This window comes from Hyperoodon ampullatus (genome assembly GCF_949752795.1).
Source record: "Hyperoodon ampullatus genome assembly, chromosome: 5".
Taxonomy (NCBI): Eukaryota; Metazoa; Chordata; class Mammalia; order Artiodactyla; family Ziphiidae; genus Hyperoodon; species Hyperoodon ampullatus.
In genome coordinates, this window is record NC_136918.1 from 43,401,134 (window position 1) to 43,420,411 (window position 19,278).

The 19,278-nt window shown below is 38.7% G+C and overlaps 1 protein-coding gene across 1 annotated transcript in view; it reads right to left on the minus strand.

Moving 5' to 3' along the window:
* RTP4 (receptor transporter protein 4) overlaps nt 1-19,278 on the minus strand; it is a gene marked incomplete at both ends in the record, with an annotated part of 91,629 nt that overhangs the window by 44,880 nt on the left and 27,471 nt on the right. The gene's annotated exons all lie outside the window — the stretch shown is intronic.

Consider the following 19,278-nt stretch of genomic DNA (forward strand, 5'->3'; position numbering starts at 1 on the left):
GCATAAACTGAAGAAATAAGCTGATTACTGCAAGTGCACCTTGTACTACCATCCTCCTGGTGGTGAACTTCTTTAACATCATTTCTCCTTGTCTGAGTCAGTTACATCACCACGCCTAGTACAAAAAGATACCAGTCTCAACTCTGCTCAATATTATGTAACAACCTAAATGGGAAAAAAATTTGAAGAAGAATAGATACATGTATATGTATAACTGAATCATTTTGCTGTACACCTGAAACTAACACAACATTGCTAATCAACTATACTCCAATATAAAATAAAAATAATAATAAAAAGAAACCAGTCTCATGCTTGCTTGACTTTGCAATCAGGTTAAACCTAAAGGGTGACTTTTTGTTTGTTTGTTTGTTTTTTGGTGAAAGAACTATCACGGTGCTTTGTATTCCTCAGTATTCCTGAGAGGACTTGGCCTATGGTTGCTCTATCCCACATTGTTTTTGCTCCAGAAGAAGGAAGAAAAATATCTCCCTACTTTCTTTTTTGATTCCTTTCAATACCAATCCCAGTAAAAAGTCTCAGGTTCATATGCACACACCTATAAACGTGAATTCTAGATTCTTATGTTTTAGTAGAAATTTGTCAAACTCCTACTAGGTGCAGAACTTGTCTCTAGGTTCAAGGAGATCACTATGTAGTCAAGTATCTTCATCCTTTGCTGGATGTCTTGAATTCTGTAATATCCCATCACCCTAAAATACTGAAATACTGGATAACAACATTAGGATGATTAGTTTAGAAAAGACACTGTAAGTTATTTGAGTACAGGAATTATGTCTGTTTTGTTCACCCCTGGTTTTCAGAGCTTTAACCCACTCAACGCCTAGCACATGGGTGGGCTTTCTCTACATATTTGTTGAGTGAATAAACAAGTAACTGAATGAGGAAAGGGATGAATGAATTTTTCAGATTTTCTGGACAACCTGCCCACTACTTGCGAGAACTAGTGAAATGTCTCCCACTTGGTCTCCCTCCCTCCTGGGTCTCTCTGAGCCATGCTGAGCCATGAGGCCAAGGTTAACACTCTCTCATACCGCTTATCTTCAAGTGACAATTCTGCTAAAAATATTCACTGGCTCCCTCTTGTTGGACTTAGGATGAAAGAAAGATTAAGAATTAAATGTCTGGGCTACAGAATCCAGCATCTTTGAATTCTGTTGCTAAACATTTCTAGGGACTCCCAAGGAAAGTATATGCTAAGCACCATGTGGAGAACTGATTTTTTCCCAGTTCTAGTGGCAAGTAAGCAGGTCAAAGGAGCTAGTCTCTTTTTATATTCTCAATCCCAAATCTAAGTCTCCAGTTTACCATTGCAGTGGTGAGGAAAGGCCAGGCCAGAACTTGTCTAACATCAACAGGAAGAAAGAATTTTCCCTGAACAGGCTTCTCTACATCTCTGGAAATATGGCCCATCAGTGCTCTTGGCCTTGGCCAATCCATAGTAAAAAGCCTTCTTAATTTGTTATTCAAGGCTCTCCATGGTCCAACTCCATCAAAAACTATAGTCAAACTAACACGGAATTCCAAACCAACTTCCACAGCCCCCCAAAATGAGTCCTCCCTCATCTGGCCAGAGTGGTCCTCTCAGTACCTGCTGAGCACACAGCACATTGCTCTCTCCTTATCTTGGTTCTTAAGTCCCTCCCTGTCAGTGTCCCTTCCTGTGCCTCCTTTGCCACTGTTTTTCCAGGACCAGCTCAGTGCTCCCTTCCTCCTTGAATTGAGCCCTGGCTTCTCCTCCTCACATGCAGAAGGTGAGAACAAAGGAGGAAGCTCATGTAATGTTTCTACCCCATATCCCCAGTGCCCAGGACAGGCATGCACTGAGTCGAATGAGAAGAAGAACCTGGGCTCTATCCTTCTTAATTGTAAGAATTTGGCACACTCACTTAACCTCCCCAAATTCCAATTTCCTCATCTAGAAAATGGGGATAATTTTTACTTTGCAGAGTGATATCAATTAAGTGATCCCTTTACTTCACCCAACAGGCATTTACCAAGGGTTTTCTAGATGTCAGATGTGCAGTGACTGATATATAGTAAGTGATTAATAAATATTACTAAATATTATTAAATACTTATTAAATGTATTTGTAGGACTTGTTAGTGAAAATAATTATTAGATTAAATATAGGATCTTTTCCACAGTCTTCTTTCATTCCTGTCTTTTCTGAGTAGGTGCTGGACACAGAAGAAGAGAAATAGAAACAGAATTAGTGATTCAACACTTTATGTTCAGTATCTCATCCACTATCCATATCCTGTGTCTAACATTTTGGATTTCTGCTAAATGCATGACAAATATCTACAATAGAAATAACAGGTGTGAGTTTTTCTCATAAATATATTTTCTTATATTTTTTGGATCAATAAAGTGACATTTGTCAGATAACAATTTATTAAGCCAGCCTCAGTATTTAGCTAAGAGAATAGACTTGTGAAGGACATGGTAATTATCTTTAAATACATGAAAACCTCTCATAAAAATGAACTGTCTGAAACCACTTCTGCCCTCTGGGCCGCATGCCAAGTGTTGCTGTATCTAAGCTGAACCCAGTCACCTCTTTTGAGTAAAGAGCTCTGGGATGTGAAGAAGAGGTGACAACAGTCATACACACAGCCATGTGGCTGACAGGGTCTTGGTGCTCCAGTCTGGTGTCAGGCCTGAGTTTCTGAGGTGGGAGAGCCGAGTTCAGGACATTGGACCACCAGAGACCTCCCAGCCCCACGTAATATCAATTGGCTAGAGCTCTCCCAGAGATCTCTGTCTTAACGCTAAGGCCCAGCTCCACCTAGTGGCCAGCAAGATCCAGTGCTGGACACCACATGCGAAACAACTAGCAAGACAGTAACACAACACCACCCATTAGCAGAGAGGCTGCCTAAAATCATTCAAAGTTCACAGACACCCCAAACACACCACCGGACACAGTCCTGCCACCAGAAAGACAAGATCCAGCCCCACCCACCAGAACACAGGCACCAGTCCCCTCCACCAGGAAACCTACACAACCCACTGAACCAACCTCACCCACTAGGGGCAGACACCAAAAACAATGGGAACTACGAACCCACAACCTGTGTAAAGGAGACCCCAGTCACAGTAAGTTAAACAAAATGAAAAGACAGAGAAATATGCTGTAGATGAAGGAGTAAGGTAAAAATCTACCAGACCAAACAAATGAAAAGGAAATAGGCAGTCTACCTGAAAAAGAATTCAGAGTAATGATAGTAAAGATGATCCAATATCTTGGAAATAGAATGGAGAAAATGCAAGAAATGTTGAACAAGGATCTAGAAGAACTAAAGAGCAAAAAAATAAAAAAATGATGAACAACACAATAAATGAAAGTAAAAATTCTGTAGAAGGAATCAATAGCAGAATAACTGAGGCAGAAGAACGGATAAGTGACCTGGAAGGTGAAATAGTGGAAATAACTACCTCAGAGCAGAATAAAGAAAAAAGAATGAAAAGAATTGAGTACAGTCTCAGAGACCTAGGGGACAACATTAAATGCACCAACATTTGAATTATTGGGATTCCAGAAGAAGAAGAGAAAAAGAAAGGGACTGAGAAAATATTTGTAGAGATTATAGTTGAAAACTTCCCTAATATGGGAAAGGAAATAGTCAATCAAGTCCAGGAAGTACAGACAGTCCCATACAGGGTAAATCCAAGGAGAAACACATATTAATCAAACTATCAAAAAATAAATACAAAGAAAAAATAGTAAAAGTAGCAAGGATAAAGCAACAAATAACATACAAAGGGAATCCCCATAAGGTTAACAGCTGATCTTTCAACAGAATCTCTGCAAGCCAGAAGGGAGTGGCAGGACATATTTAAAGTGATGAAAGGGAAAAACCTACAACGAAGATTACTCTACCCAGCAAGGATCTCATTGAGATTCAACAGAGAAATTAAAACTTTACAGACAAGCAAGAGCTAAGAGAATTCAGCAACATCAAACCAGCTTTACAACAAATGCTAAAGGAACTTCTCCAGGCAGGAAACACAAGAGAAGGAAAACACCTAAAATAACAAACCCAAAACAATTAAGAAAATGGTAATAGGAACATACATATTGATAACTACCTTAAATGTAAATGGATTAAATGCTCCAACCAAAAGACACAGACTGGCTGAATGGATACAAAAGCAAGACCCAAATATATGCTGTCTACAAGAGACCAACTTCAAACCTAGGGACACATACAGACTGAAAGTGAGGGGATGGAAAAATATATTCCATGCAAATGGAAATGAAAAGAAAGCTGGAGTAGCAATTCTTACATCAGACAAAATAGACTTTAAAATAAAGACTATTACAGGAGACAAAGAAGGACACTAAATAATGTTCAAGGGATCAATCCAAGAAGAAGATATAACAATTGTAAATATTTATGCACCCAACATAGGAGCACCTTAATACATAAGGCAAATGCTAACAGCCATAAATGGGGAAATCGACAGTAACACAGTCAAAGTAGGGGAATTTAACACCCCACTTTCACCAATGGACAGATCATCCAAAATGAAAATAAATAAGGAAACACAAGCTTTAAGTGACACATTAAACAAGATGGACTTAATTGATTTTTAAAGGACATTCCATCCAAAAACAACAGAATACACTTTCTTCTCAAGAGCTCATGGAAGGGCTTTCCTGGTGGCGCAGTGGTTGGGGGTCCGCCTGCCGATGCAGAGGACACGGGTTTGTGCCCCGGTCTGGGAGGATCCCACATGCCGTGGAGCGGCTAGGCCTGTGAGCCATGGCCGCTGGGCCTGAGCGTCCGGAGCCTGTGCTCCGCAATGGGAGAGGCCACAACAGTGAGAGGCCCGTGTACTGAAAAAAAAAAAAAACAAAAACTCATGGAACATTCTCCAGGATAGATCATATCTTGGATCACAAATCAAGCCTTGGTAAATTTAAGAAACTTGAAATTGTATCAAATATCTTTTCTGACCATAACGCTATGAGACTAGATATCAATTACAGGAAAAATACTGTAAAACTACAAACACATGGAGGCTAAAGAATACTAAGTAACCAAGAGATCACTGAAGATATCAATGAGGAAATCAAAAAATACCTAGAAACAAACGACAATGAAAACCCAATGACCCAAAACCTATGGGATGCAGCAAAAGCAGTTCTAAGAGGGAAGTTTATAGCAATACAATCCTACCTCAAGAAACAAGAAACATCTCAAATAAACAGCCAAACCTTACACCTAAAGCAATTAGAGAAAGAAGAAAAACAACAACAACAACAAAAAGAACCCCAAAGTTAGCAGAAGGAAAGAAATCATAAAGATCAGATCAGAAATAAAAGAAAAAGAAATGAAGGAAATAGTAGCAAAGATTAATAAAACTAAAATCTGATTCGTTGAGAAGATAAACAAAATTGATAAACCACTAGCCAGACTCATCAAGAAAGAAAGGGAGAAGAATCAAATCAATGGAATTAGAAATGAAGAAGGAAAAGTAACAACTGACACTGCAGAAATAGAAAGGATCATGAGAAATTACTACAAGCAACTATATGCCAATAAAATGGACAACCTGGAAGAAATGGACAAATTCTTAGAAAAGCACAACCTTCCAAGACTGAACCAGGAAGAAATAGAAAATATAAAAAAAATAGACCAAATACAAGCACTGAAATTGAAACTATGATTAAAAATCTTCCAAAAAACAAAAGCCCAGGACTACATGGCTTCACAGGCAAATTCTATCCAACATTTAGAGAAGAGCTAGCACCTATCCTTCTCAAACTCTTCCAAAATATAGCAGAGGGAGGAACGCTCCCAAACTCATTCTACGAGATCACCATCACCCTGATACCAAAACCAGACAAAGATGTCACAATAAAAGAAAACTACAGGCCAATATCACTGATGAACATAGATGCAAAAATCCTCAACAAACTACTAGCAAACAGAATCCAACAAGACATTAAAAGGATCATACACCATGATCAAATGGGGTTTACCCCAGGACTGCAAGGACTCTTCAATATATGCAAATCAATCAATGTGGTACATCATATTAACAAATTGAAGGATAAACACCATATGATAATCTCAATAGATGCAGAAAAAGCTTTTGATAAAATTCTAGACCAATTTATGATAAAAACTCTCCAGAAAGTAGGCATAGAGAGAACCTACATCAACATAATAAAGCTCATATATGACAAACACACAGCCAACATTGTTCCCAATGGTGAAAAACTGAAATCATTTTCTCTACGATCAGGAACAAGACAAGGTTACCCACTCTCACAACTATTATTCAACATAGTTTTGGAAGTTTTAGACATGGAAATCTGAGAAGAAAAAGAAATAAAAGGAATCCAAATTGGAATGAAGAAGTAAAACTGTCACTGTGTGCAGATGACATGATACTATACATAGAGAATCCTAAAGAGGCTACCAGAAAACTACTAGCGCTCATCAATGAATTTTGTAAAGTAGCAGGATACAAAATTAATGCACAGAAATCTCTTGCATTCCTATGCAGTAATGATGAAAAATCTCTTAGAGAAATTAAGGAAACACTCCCATTTACCATTGCAACATAAAGAATAAAATACCTAGGAATAAACCTAACTAAGGAGGCAAAAGACCTATATACAGAAAACTATAAGACACTGATGAAAGAAATTAAAGACGATACAAAGAGATGGAGAGATGTACCATGTTCTTGGATTGAAAGAATCAACATTGAGAAAATGAGTATACTACCCAAAGCAATCTACAGATTCAATGAAATCCCTATCACACTGCCAATGACATTTTTCACAGAACTAGAACAAAACATTTCACAATTTGTATGGAAACACAAAAGACCCCGAATAGCCAAAGCAATCTGGAGAAAGAAAAACAGAGCTGGAGGAATCTGGCTCCCTGACTTCAGACTATACTACAAAGCTACAGTAACCAAGTCAGTATGGTACTGGCACAAAAACAGAAATATAGATCAATGGAACAGGATAGAAAGCCCAGAGATAAACCCACACTCTCTTCACAAGTCACCTTACCTTTGATAAAGGAGGCAAGAATATACAATGGAGAAAAGACAGCCTCTTCAATAAGTGGTGCTGGGAAAGCTGGACAGCTACATGTAAAAGAATGAAATTAGAACACTTTCTAACACCATACATAAAAATAAACTCAAAATGGATTAAAGACCTAAAAGTAAGGCCAGACACTATAAACCTCTCAGAGGAAACATAGGAAGAACACTCTTTGACATAAATCACAGCAAGATCCTTTTTGACCCACCTCCTAGAGAAATGGAAATAAAAACAAAAATAAACAGATGGGGCCTAATGAAACTTAAAATCTTTTGCACAGCAAAGGAGACCATAAACAAGATGGAAAGACAGCCCTCAGAATGGGAGAAAATATTTGCAAATGAAGCAACTGACAAAGGATTAATGTCCAAAATATACAAGCAGCTCATGCAGCTCAATATAACAAAAACAAACAACCCAATCCAAAAGTGGGCAGAAGACCTAAATAGACATTTCTCCACAGAAGATATACAGACTGCCAACAAACAGATGAAAGGATGCTCAACATCACTAATCATTAGAGAAATGCAAATCAAAACTACAAACAGGTATCACCTCACACCATTCAGAATGGCCATCATCAAAAAATCTACAAGCAATAAATGCTGGAGAGGGTGTGGAGAAAAGGGAACCCTCTTACGCTGTTGGTGGGAATGTAAATTGATACAGCCACTGTGGAGAACAGTATGGACGTTCCTTAAAAAACTGAAAATAGAACTACCATATGACCCAGCAATCCCACTACTGGGTATATGCCCTGAGAAAACCATAACTTAAAAAGAAGCATGTGTCACAGTGTTCATTGCAACACTATTTACAATAGCCAGGACATGGAAGCAACCTAAGTGTCCATTGACAGATGAGTGGATAAAGAAGATATGGCACGTATGTACAATGGAAGGTTACCCAGCCATAAAAAGAAACGAGTTATTTGTAGTGAGGTAGATGGACCTAGAGTCTGTCATACAGAGTGAAGTAAGTCAGAAAGAGAAAAACAAATACCGTATGCTAACACATATATATGGACTCTAAAAAAAAATTAAAAGGTTCTGATGAACCTAGGCACAGGACAGGAATAAAGATGCAGACGTAGAAAATGGACTGGAGGACATGCGGAGGGGGAAGGGTAATCTGTGACGAAGTGAGAGAGTAAAATTGACATATATACACTACCAAATGTAAAATAGATAGTGGGAAGCAGCCGCATAGCACAGGGAGATCAGCTCGGTGCTTTGTGACCACCTAAAGGGGTGGGTTAGGTAGGGTGGGAGGGAGATGCAAGAGGGAGGAGATATGGGGATATATGTATATATATAGCTGATTCACTTTGTTATACAGCAGAAACTAACACAACATTGTAAAGCAATTATACTCCAATAAAGGTGTTAAAAAATAATGAATTTTCTGTGTGTCCTCAGGAGAAAAGAAGGTGGATTTCTTCCAATATATAGTAAGAGGGGTCACACATCCCTTCAGAGGTGTGTTTGTGTGCATGTGTGGATGGGGGTAGGGACCACTGAATTAAGAGTCTGGGGCATAGCTATTACGATTCTGGCAGGGACCAAGACTGAGCAGGAGAGAAACCAAATACTTCTCATTTAGTAATGGAGGTTCCACTGATTCCATTTTTTTGTTGTTGTAGTTTTGATTTGTTTTTTGTTGTTGTTGTTGGTTTACCAGTGGTAGATTATTTTTTCAGTATACTTAATGGTGTTTTTTTTTTAATTGAAGTATAGTTGATTTATAGTGTTTTGCTAGTTTCTGGTGTACAGCAAAGTGATTCAGTTTTATATACATATTTAACTGAATATATATGTATATATATATTCTTTTTCATATTCTTTTACATTATGGTTTATTACAGAATACTGAATTAGTTTCCTGTGTTATAGAGAACTCCATTTTTAATTGAGAAAAGACCACTCTACTCAAACCATCCCCAGTCTCCCCACAAACACACTCACGCATGCGTGCGCACGCACACACACACACACACACACACAACTGATGTTTGTTCTTGGGATCTGATCTTATTTCAATAGACCCCTGTCAACAGGAACTGCCAGCCTCAGCCTTCACAAGGGGATGTAAAAAAGGAAACTCCAAAAGGCTACTCCACACTCAACTTCCCCAGGGAACCAGCATCCATCATGTGACTGCCTGTCTATGAAATTTGGCTGATGACCAACTGTAGTGAGGGTTTGGGGTGCTAAGACCATAGGATTAAAGCTTAAGTCATTTTATACGAGGAAAGGGCAAAGAATCTAGGGGGGGAGATCTCTTCCTTCAAAAAGAAGTAAGGTTTCCTAAAAGGAAGTGAAGTGAAGGTGGAAATTTTGGGGTATCGACCTTGGAACCATGAGATACTTGATATGAGGGAAGAGGAAACTCTTGAACCTGAAATAAAGGATCCAGAATGAAAGTCTGAAAAGTGACCACAGGAAATCTCTTCACAAGTCTTTAAGATCCTTCATTTTTGAGATTTAAGGCAATATTCAAATTTGCTGCAATTATACTTTGTTCCTTTCTCTATACTAATTATCTTCCCAAATCATTGAAACCCTTTATAAAATAAATTTTTGTGTATCCATATACCCAGAGATACTGGTCTTGAGAAAATGATGGAACAGAGTGTCAAGAGAGAAAGGGAAAGCACTCGTGCTCCATCTTTCCTTTCTACCTTCTGTACATATACCTTCTGTGTGTTCCAGCAGAAAGAGGGCTGGTAGACTGAAGAACATGCCACAGCCTATCAAGAGGTGGAGGCTGTTTGCCCGTCCTGCATCTGGGCTGCCTTTGTGATTTGCTCTGACCAATAGAAATGTGGCAGAAATAATGTGCTGTTTTCAAGATTAGGCCTTTCACCCCCTGGAAGACTGTCTGAGACCACCACTTAAGAACCCAGTTTATCCTAGTGAAAAAAGAGTGGCCATGTGGAGAACTGAGGAGTCCCAGGCCACTGACAGCACCAACGGTCAGACACAAGAGTTATGCCAACTTGCCCCTTCCAGCCCAGCCATGGGAGCCCAGGAGGTGCCAGCAGAGCAACTCCCCAGCCAACACTCAGAATCATAACAAATAATGATTCTATCTTGTTTTAAGCCACTAAGCTTTGGGGAGACGTATTAAGCGTCAGCCTGTTTACTGGAGCATGAACTCCAGATGACACCCAGGGGAACTGAAGGACAACCATAGAGAAGCCAGAAGCAGTAAGAGAGCTCCCCAGTGCTAGGGAGCCCTCCAGAGAGGGCGGAGCCATGAGCAAAGAGAAGGAGAAACCTCTGCTTTCCTGTACAGAGAATGCTGCTCTCTGAAGGGAGAAAGAAAGTGACTAGCAGATGCCTAATGCTGGGAGGAACTTTCTATCAGAATTCTCTAAGACAGTAATGGACTGCTTTAAGAGGTGCTGAGTTCTCCAACATCAGGAGTGTTCAAGAATGGGCAAGAGATTGAAGGGCAGAATTCGAGCACTATGTGGTTTTCTCTCTGAGGTCACTTCCAACACCAGGCATCTTATTATGTTCTCTAAATCCTATTTGAGAAGACAGCAGTATATGCATGATTATGTCAATAAATCTCATTATCTTAAAAAGAGGCTCTGGTTTATGAAAAGCAGCAGTAAAGTGTATGTGAGCTACACAGTTCCTCTGTGTGCATAGTTTATCAACATGAATCTAGCCAGGCTGGTCAGAGCACGCAGACACATATCCACAACAGGCACCAGAGGACTGTGAGAATGGATTACCGGAAAAATATCTGGCTCAAAAATGAGGCTTCTGGGCAGAGATTACATCTTTTTAGAATCTCTTTTTGGGGCCAGACCCTGTTGTTACCATTAAGTGAATTTGCAACATGATCATAATAATGACAACAACAATACTAATAACAGTAGTAAGCACCATTCCAACTCCCCATTGGTCTCTTACTGCCCGAAGCAGATCTGTTGCTGAGATGAGCTGTCTCTCCCCTCCCTTCAGAAAGGATTCTTGAAATGCCAAGAGGTGTGTTTGGCCACATAGCAAAGTGCTGCTTCCTTCCAGAAGCTGGTAGACCCTCTTGAAATTTCCTTATAAGAAAGGCCACAGGCTTTATGTATGCTCATTACACTGACTTTCTCTGACATTCTAAGGGGAAATTAAACCTTGGGACATGCTTGTCAAAGGTTGTGCTGATTTTCTTTTTTAAAGAAATGCAGTGAAGCTCCCAAGACTGAGTTTGCTCCTTCTAAATTTCCTGTCACCACCCTTATTGGAGTGAAGAGGGCTCTGAAGCAGAAAACACTTGGAAAAGATCAATTAGAAATTGTATCAGCACATTCTTTAGGGTTTAGCTGCATATGTGAGAACCACATTTCAAGCAAATATAAAGGAACACAGCAAATATATTTCCAAGGGAAAACAATGGGTGGCTGGTGAGAAGCATGCAATGAGACCTCCTCAAAGGAATGAAACCTCAGGAGTACATAAATGTAGGGTCTTCTCTTGGGAAATAGAGCCTGTTCAACCAGAGGGCAGCAAATTCTCTCCTCTTTCAATCCGAACTTTATCTAAGAGAAAATCTCTTAACCAGAATCATTGCATCCTCATCTTGGAACTTACCTGAGAAAGGAGAGACACTATGGGAGCAATTGAAAGAGTCTTTGTCCTAGTCCTGCTGCCAGCTCACTGGGTGACCATCTACAAGCTACCTTCTCTCTCAGAATCTTGGATTATGTGTCTGTAAGTGAAAAGTTTCCTTCCAGATTTATGAATTGATAAAATCTGTGCATCACACCCTCTCAACTTCATTCTGTCCTGAAAAGCATTCTAGGGGACACATACTGAGTGAATCCAATTTTGTGATTGGTGATGGAGCATTTAGAGGTTGAGACTAGACAAAGGAAGATGCTCCTTTCCCACAGAAAACATGTGAGGAGTTTAACTATGATCTGCTGTTACTAACTTTACTGTCACTCTTATAGGAAATTTTCTGTTTCATGCTGGAAGCTGGGACATGGAGGAGCCAATGAGAGGATGGCCAAGCTTTCATGTGGGAGGACTGTTGGCTTACAGTGGCCCAAGCTTGGTGTATGACATAGAATTTGGGGTATGTCAGAATCAGATGAACCACTGAAGGAGGCAGCTGAGCTATGATTAAGAAACCATGGTTTCACATTTTTGTTTCTTGCCTGCGAAGGGCTAAAGGGATCATTCTGGCTCCTCAGAGTCCAGAGCTGTAACATAGAATTGGGAAGGCAGGAAACTAGGAGTTGGAATTTGGCAAGGAATGGGGATTATTGTTGTGTCATGGCTGTTTTAATTAGAAGGCAAACCCAGAAAGTCAGCCCACAGGGAGAGGCATATCAGAGATCAACCCAAGTGAGGTATACAGTCAGTGTGATGGCAATGATGATAAAATGGGTACCTTGAAGACCAGGATTTAGTTCTAGCTCTGTTGGGCAAATTCACATCTCTGAGCCTACTTTCTACATCTGTAAAATTAGAAGAATAATCCTAATCCTGTTTGTCTCATAGGGTAATGTTGTAAAGCTTACATGAAAGCATGAGTGGGAAAGTACATTGTCAACTAAAAAATGTTATGAAATAATAGTTATAAGACATGACTGTTGTTCCAATTTTCTCTGGTTTGAATTATTTCTGATGAGACACAAGTGGTAATTCTTATAGTTGTTCCTTTGTCTGTTGGTAATATGTTCCCCATCTCAACTCCATCCAGCTGCTTTTAAGATGTTTTTCTTTATCATTTATTTAACACATAATCAGTTTATAATGATTTGATTACAGTACACTCTGACTGTGGTGTGGGGTGTGTGTGTGTTTATCTTGCTTGAAGTACACTGAGCTTCTTATATCTGTAGGCTTATATTTTTCATGTCACTTAAATTTACAATAGATCCCTTGATATTGTATCACAGGACAATTGTCCCTGAGGCTTTTCTTTCCTCCAGCATTTTATCTCTATGTGCTTCCTTGTACATAATCTCTATTGTTCTGTCTTCAAGTTTATTAGTGTTGTTTGTTTTGGGTTTTTTTGGCTGCATTACATAACTTGTGGGATCTTAGTTTCCTGACCAGATGCCAAACCCACACCCTTGGCAGTGAAAGCACAGAGTCCTAACCTCTGGACCACCAGGGTATTCCCTATTAGCCTTTCTTATGCATTGCCTAATTGATGTTAATCTCATAATTTTAAAATTTCAAATCATGTAACTTTTAATTCTAGAACTTCCATTTTGTTCTAGAATTAAACTTGTCTTAACCTTCTCTTTCTGAAGATTTCCTATTCTTTACTCATTGTGTTAATATTTCCTCTAAATTCTTGAATATAATTATAATAGCTATACTTCACTCATTATGTTAATATTTCCTTTAAATTCTTGAATATAATTATAATAGCTGTTTTAAAGTTCTTGTTTGCAAATTTTATCATCTTTCCCATTTCTTGGTTGTATTCTATTTTTCTGATTTTTATTTGATTATACATCAGGTATTTATGCTCATTTATATACTTAGTAAATTGCATTTTATGGTTGACATTATGGGTACTATATTTTTGAAGGATTTTATCTTTATTCATAACAGAGTTTAGTGCTTTGTTGCAGCAGGCATTTAATTTGCTCATGGACCAACATAGTCCTTTCAGGTTTTCTTTAGAGACTTTTAAATAGTTGGTCTAGAATGACTATTACCCTAGGGTTAGGCTAGTTCTATTCCTAACATGTTGCCTTTATATGGGTTTTATTGAATTTGTGGGATTTTCAGAAAGTCTGTACTGTGACTAGTCAGAATGCAAACATCTTTCAGCCTTATGCAAAATCTAGTATTTGTTTAACTCGCAGTTCCAAGTAGTTGGTTTCCTCTGATAGATATTTTCACTCTAGCTTCATGCAGTTTTTCTCTGCACATACACAGGTTAGTATTCAGCCAAAGACTCAAGGGGATCTTTAAGCACATTTTTAGAGCTCCTTCTGTACATAGCTTCCTTCTCCCTCTTACCCTGTCCCAGAAATTCTAGATGCTTCAGTAACCCCAAATTCTAATCTCTCTCATTTTAGCTCTGCTAAGCAACTGTGCTCTGTTTTGCCTCCCCTTCTCTGTACTAGAGTCTGGAAAGTGCCTTAAAACAGAAAGCCATTACAATATTGGGGATTATCTTGTTTGTTTCCTACCTCTCAGATATCACAGTCCTGCACTGCCTTTGGTGCAACATCAGAAAACAGTTATTTTATATAATTAGTCTAGGTTTATACTAACTTACCAAAAGAGGGCTAAAGTAGTATCTGTTCCACCATCAGGGCAGGAAGTTGAAGTTCCAACATACAGAATATGTGACTACTTGGTACAAAGTTCTGTGTTAGTCTTTGAGACTTCACAGATAAACAGCACACCCTAGGCCTCATTACCTTCTGGAAAAGATAGACAAATAAGTTCAATGACATCAGGGGAGTTTTAGCAGAGAAAAGTACTGAGTGTCATAATAATTCAGAGGAGGGGACATTTAACTGAAGAAATCAGGAAAGACTTCCTAGAGAAGATGGCATTTAAGCAGGAAATTTCTATTTTGCTGGTTGGAGAGTAGAAAGACACATTAAGCAAATGAACAAAGAAAAAAAGTGTGTGTATAGTTAGGAATACTAGATGACTGTTGTATAAGTTGTATGGGTGTGAAAGAAAACTGTTACCATGTGAAACTAGAAAAATAAGGTCCAGCTCTGGAAAGTCCATGAATGTTATGTTAAATAGATCAGCCTATCCTGTACAGGAACCCATAGCATCATAATGATGAAAAGCAAGATCTTTGTGAGAACTTGTCTGTAATTTACTAACTGAGATTTGGGGTAAGTTTATTATAAACTTCAGGGTTTTTTTCTTTTAATTTAAAAAATAAGATAATGTCAGAACTGCCTTATTATATCAATGATGGTTAATTTAGTTAATGTCTGTAAAGCACTCAGCTCAGTGTCTGGCATTTAAGTGTTCAGAATTGTAGCTCCTTATGTTATTGTTGTTATTTCTGTAGGCAAATCGAGGCAGAGTTAGTTTGTGAAGTGGGTTACTTTGTGAGTAGGTATGTATTTTTATATTTAAAAAATGCTGTTGGCTGAATGAGGAATAAACTACACATAGGAGAATGATTACATGAAGACCAGAATGAACAGAATATGGAGTGGGCTGGAAGGTATGCACAGTAGAGACCAAGGAGTTTCGTCCTCCATGGATGGAAACATAGCATAGTCAGGGTCTCAAGCTATGGCCAACTGCTTTGACCCCATTAGTGTGTGTTTTACATGTATCTGTTCTGGAGCAGAGGTGCCCAATTAAGAAATCCCTAGACCCTGAGGCATCATTGCCAGGGGTGATAGGCTCATGCGTTCATTTAAAAGCATTACTGAAATTGTGAGCATTTTGCCCTTTGTGGAGGCTCATATTTTTCCAAATGGCTACAACAATATCTCTGATCCATACATTCTTCCTCGAATGTAGTGTTGACACCGTACCCATTAAGTTTGGGTGGGCTTGTTACTGGAGCAGAAATGAGCTGTGTGACTTTTGAGCCAAGGTCCTAAAAGGTAATACAGGTGACACCTGGTCCTCTTGGGACACTTTCTTTTGTAATTCAATCACCATGCCATGAGAAAGCAAAGAGACCACAGGTGGAGGCCACGTATAGGTTTTGTGGATGACGACCCCAGCTGAGGTCCTATAGTCACTATGGACCTCTGGTCGTGTGAGTTTCTGTGGCCTCCAGTGATTCTGACCCCCAGTCTGTAAGCTGCCTCAGCTCCCCGTGCAGAGCAGAGGTAAGCTGTCCCTTCCAATCCCTGCCCAAATGCCAATTTATGAGCCAAACAAACCAATGTTATTTTAAGCCACTAGATTTGAGGTGGTTTGTTAAGTAGCAATAGATAACTGGAATATTGTTGTATATTTTCTCCCTTTAACAGTTACTAAAAGTACAACTTCCAGTTTTTAAGGTTCTCAATTTTAAAAAATGTATTAAACAGGGTCCTCATATTCACAAAAAAGGTGAAGACACACCGAACTAGAAACTTTAACTGATAAAGAGAAAGTAGAGCAGAAGCCACTGTACCAATGATATTGGTTGGTTTGTTCTAATAAGACTATTCTCTGCCTGTAAGAAACTGAAAAGTGTTTCCTGAAACCGGATTCTATCTCCCACAGCAATTATTTTGACAATATATTTTCCTTTTACCCATGATAACACATTTACTTTCTACTGAGGCATAATTTGTTTTTTAAAAACTAGAAAATTACACCTCTCTTGATGTCGACAAAACCAGGTAAACTTAAGTAACTGGGAAAACAGGCATCTTTTAAAATAATTCCTGCCAATTTGTCTTCTCTCCGCCTCCCCATACTTCTCCACACAGCTCCTTGCACACATTCTCAAATGTGGTCACAACAGTTGTCAATAACAACCAAAGATTAAGCTCTACAAGGAGACAAACATTCAGAAAATTGGAGCCAGAAACACTTCTAGTGGTTGGTTCCATTCTCCCTGCGGTTGACTCATCTCAGAGAGAGCACACAACTCATGGTTTGAGATGACAGCAAATCTCCCAACAGCCTGGATAACCTTTGCTAAGGCCTTACAAATGGGAAAGGACCGTGCAAGTTATTGAGGAATCACAGATAGATACAATAAGCACCTTTCCCAGGACACATTAATCCAATGAATGGTCTGATGGTGAGCAAAACATTTGAATCCAAGACCTGTGATCTGCCTGTTGCTCTGACAAAGGAGAGTGGAGGGGAAATATTCAACAGTAGCCCAATCCATTTAGGGACTATCCCACCCCATTCTAACATACAGCATATATCCATCAAACTAGCCAGAATTTTTAAAAAAATTGTTTCTATTCAAATACAAATACAGTTCCCAGTGGAACCCAGGATTTTTTAAAATCCATTGGTTTTTTTGTTATATCAACTGAATTCTCAAATTTGTATATCACTTACACATTTTGAATTCATATCTCAGAAATTTTAATGAGATACCACTGCACAAAGACTTGGGGTGTTCCCCTAAAAGAGAGATAAGATGATTAATAGGTGTTTGTTGTTTGATCATTAAAACTAGGAAGTAATGATTTCCTTCTATGTTTTAAAACAACTGATAAGACCAGATGTTTAAGACAACATGGCTTAAGGCTTAATCTTTTAGAGAGTCTAAAAATCCAATTAAATCTAAGAGATTCACCCCAGAAAAAGGCACAGGAGCACAGAGTGTACAATTTTTATTACAATTTCAGAGAGTACATGAACTTCAGGTTAAGAATCACTGCCTACTGATGATGTATTCTATATGAGCATGAGCTAACTGCTTTGGATTTGAAATCAATCACCATTTTTTGTACACCTGTGATGTGTCAGACACTTAGCCAGGCACTCCACGTCCACTTCAGCATCATCCTGGGAAGTAGATAGAGACTGCTGTGTATAACAGAGCAGGAATCTTCTTTCCTCTTTCACCTTTTCCCCATAACAATGATTAACATTCCAAAAATGGAATGTTCTTCCAATGAACACATTCTGGGAAATGTTAATGTAGTCAAAATCCTTTAAGTTAAAGGTAAGGTAACTGAAGCAGAGAGAGAGAGTTAAAATGCCTGAAGTAAGATGGTGAGTTGGTACAGGTTGGGCTTAGACACAGGCCTGTCTCCTGGGTCTGTGCTCTTTGACTACATCCATCAACTACAAGAGGTCCCCAGTGCAATAGATAACAAGTTGTTTTGGTTTGGGTTTCCCAGAAGCTGACACTCAGACAAGAATATGATAGCAAAGTAGTTTGATGGGGAGGGAAAATAAACACCAGGAGAGGAAGAAGGAAATACACCATAAAAGGTAGTCAATGTGGTGTGTGTTATCAAGTCAGTTACAACTGTGGGTGACTGGAACTTTATCCTATTGGGGAAACTGGGGGGTCAACATAGGACACACACCTTAGAGTTACTGCACAAAAGGGGCTGAGTAGCTGGGTTATTTATACACCAACTGCAGCCAGTTATTGTTTGAGGGCTGTTGAGGGAATAGGGAGATGCGTTCATTCTAGCCCTTCCAACCTCCTTTATTGGGCAAAACAGGCTTCAGTGGCCAAAGAAGCCTCTTAATCAAAGAAATGCAAGTGATGACAGTTGCAAGTCATTCAGCAGATACAGAAGATGAAGGAATATTTTCAGGCTACTGACAGTGTCTGCTGCATGTGTGTATTAATGTCCATGGTCAGATCTGTGAGCTAGTACATGGCTTATTTGTTTGGGGGTTGGGAGTCTTGGCTCCTCATTTCAATATACTTTAGCTTCTTTTGGCGATATAGAACTGAATACCATTTTGAGACTCAGGGAAGTGATTCTGGAGACAGCAACCAAGATAATGCAAGGTTTGTGAAGCAGGCCAAGTTGGATGATGGCTCTGGGTTTATTTAGTTTATTTACCCTGCAGAAGAGAAAGTTGAAACAGAACTTAATTTTAATCCACTGAATCAAATCATTTTCCAAATTCTGTTAGTTCTATATTCATAGTGACTTTCTTTTTCCCACAGGGCTTTGCCTAGGCTCTCAATATTTATCATCTAAACCAGTCATTTTCAACACTGTTAGATCTAATGCTTTCTTTCCTAAAAAATAAATAAAAGTAAAAAATATTCACGATGACTGTTTAGTATATGGAAATTAAAATTATAGATAATATAATCTATCAAAATAGATCATTCCACAAACAACAAAATAATACCCTGACTTTAATACACAGAGAAATAAACGAAAGTAGTTTATAACAAAATAATAACATATTTCAGTAAACTAGTGTGTGTGATCAAGCAGTCAAATGCTTGCACCTCTTCATAATTTGAGCATAATAGTTATAAATGCAGACCAGTACAGGTGTGTTGTATTAGGGCTCGAATATCATTAGTAGTGTGTATATTGGTAAAACAGTGTTAAATGCCAGGTCCAGACTATTATAGAAAGGAATATTCCATTTTTTATGTGGAATTCAGAACAATTTTTAGTTGTTTGGCCTAAACTGCCTAGATGCCTATCATTCTTGGCTCCTGTTCACTAAACACTAGTAACAAATCATAAGATCCCACAAAATTTCAAAACATGTCTCAGGAACAGTATCACCCCTATTGAGAACCACTGACTCATTAAAGA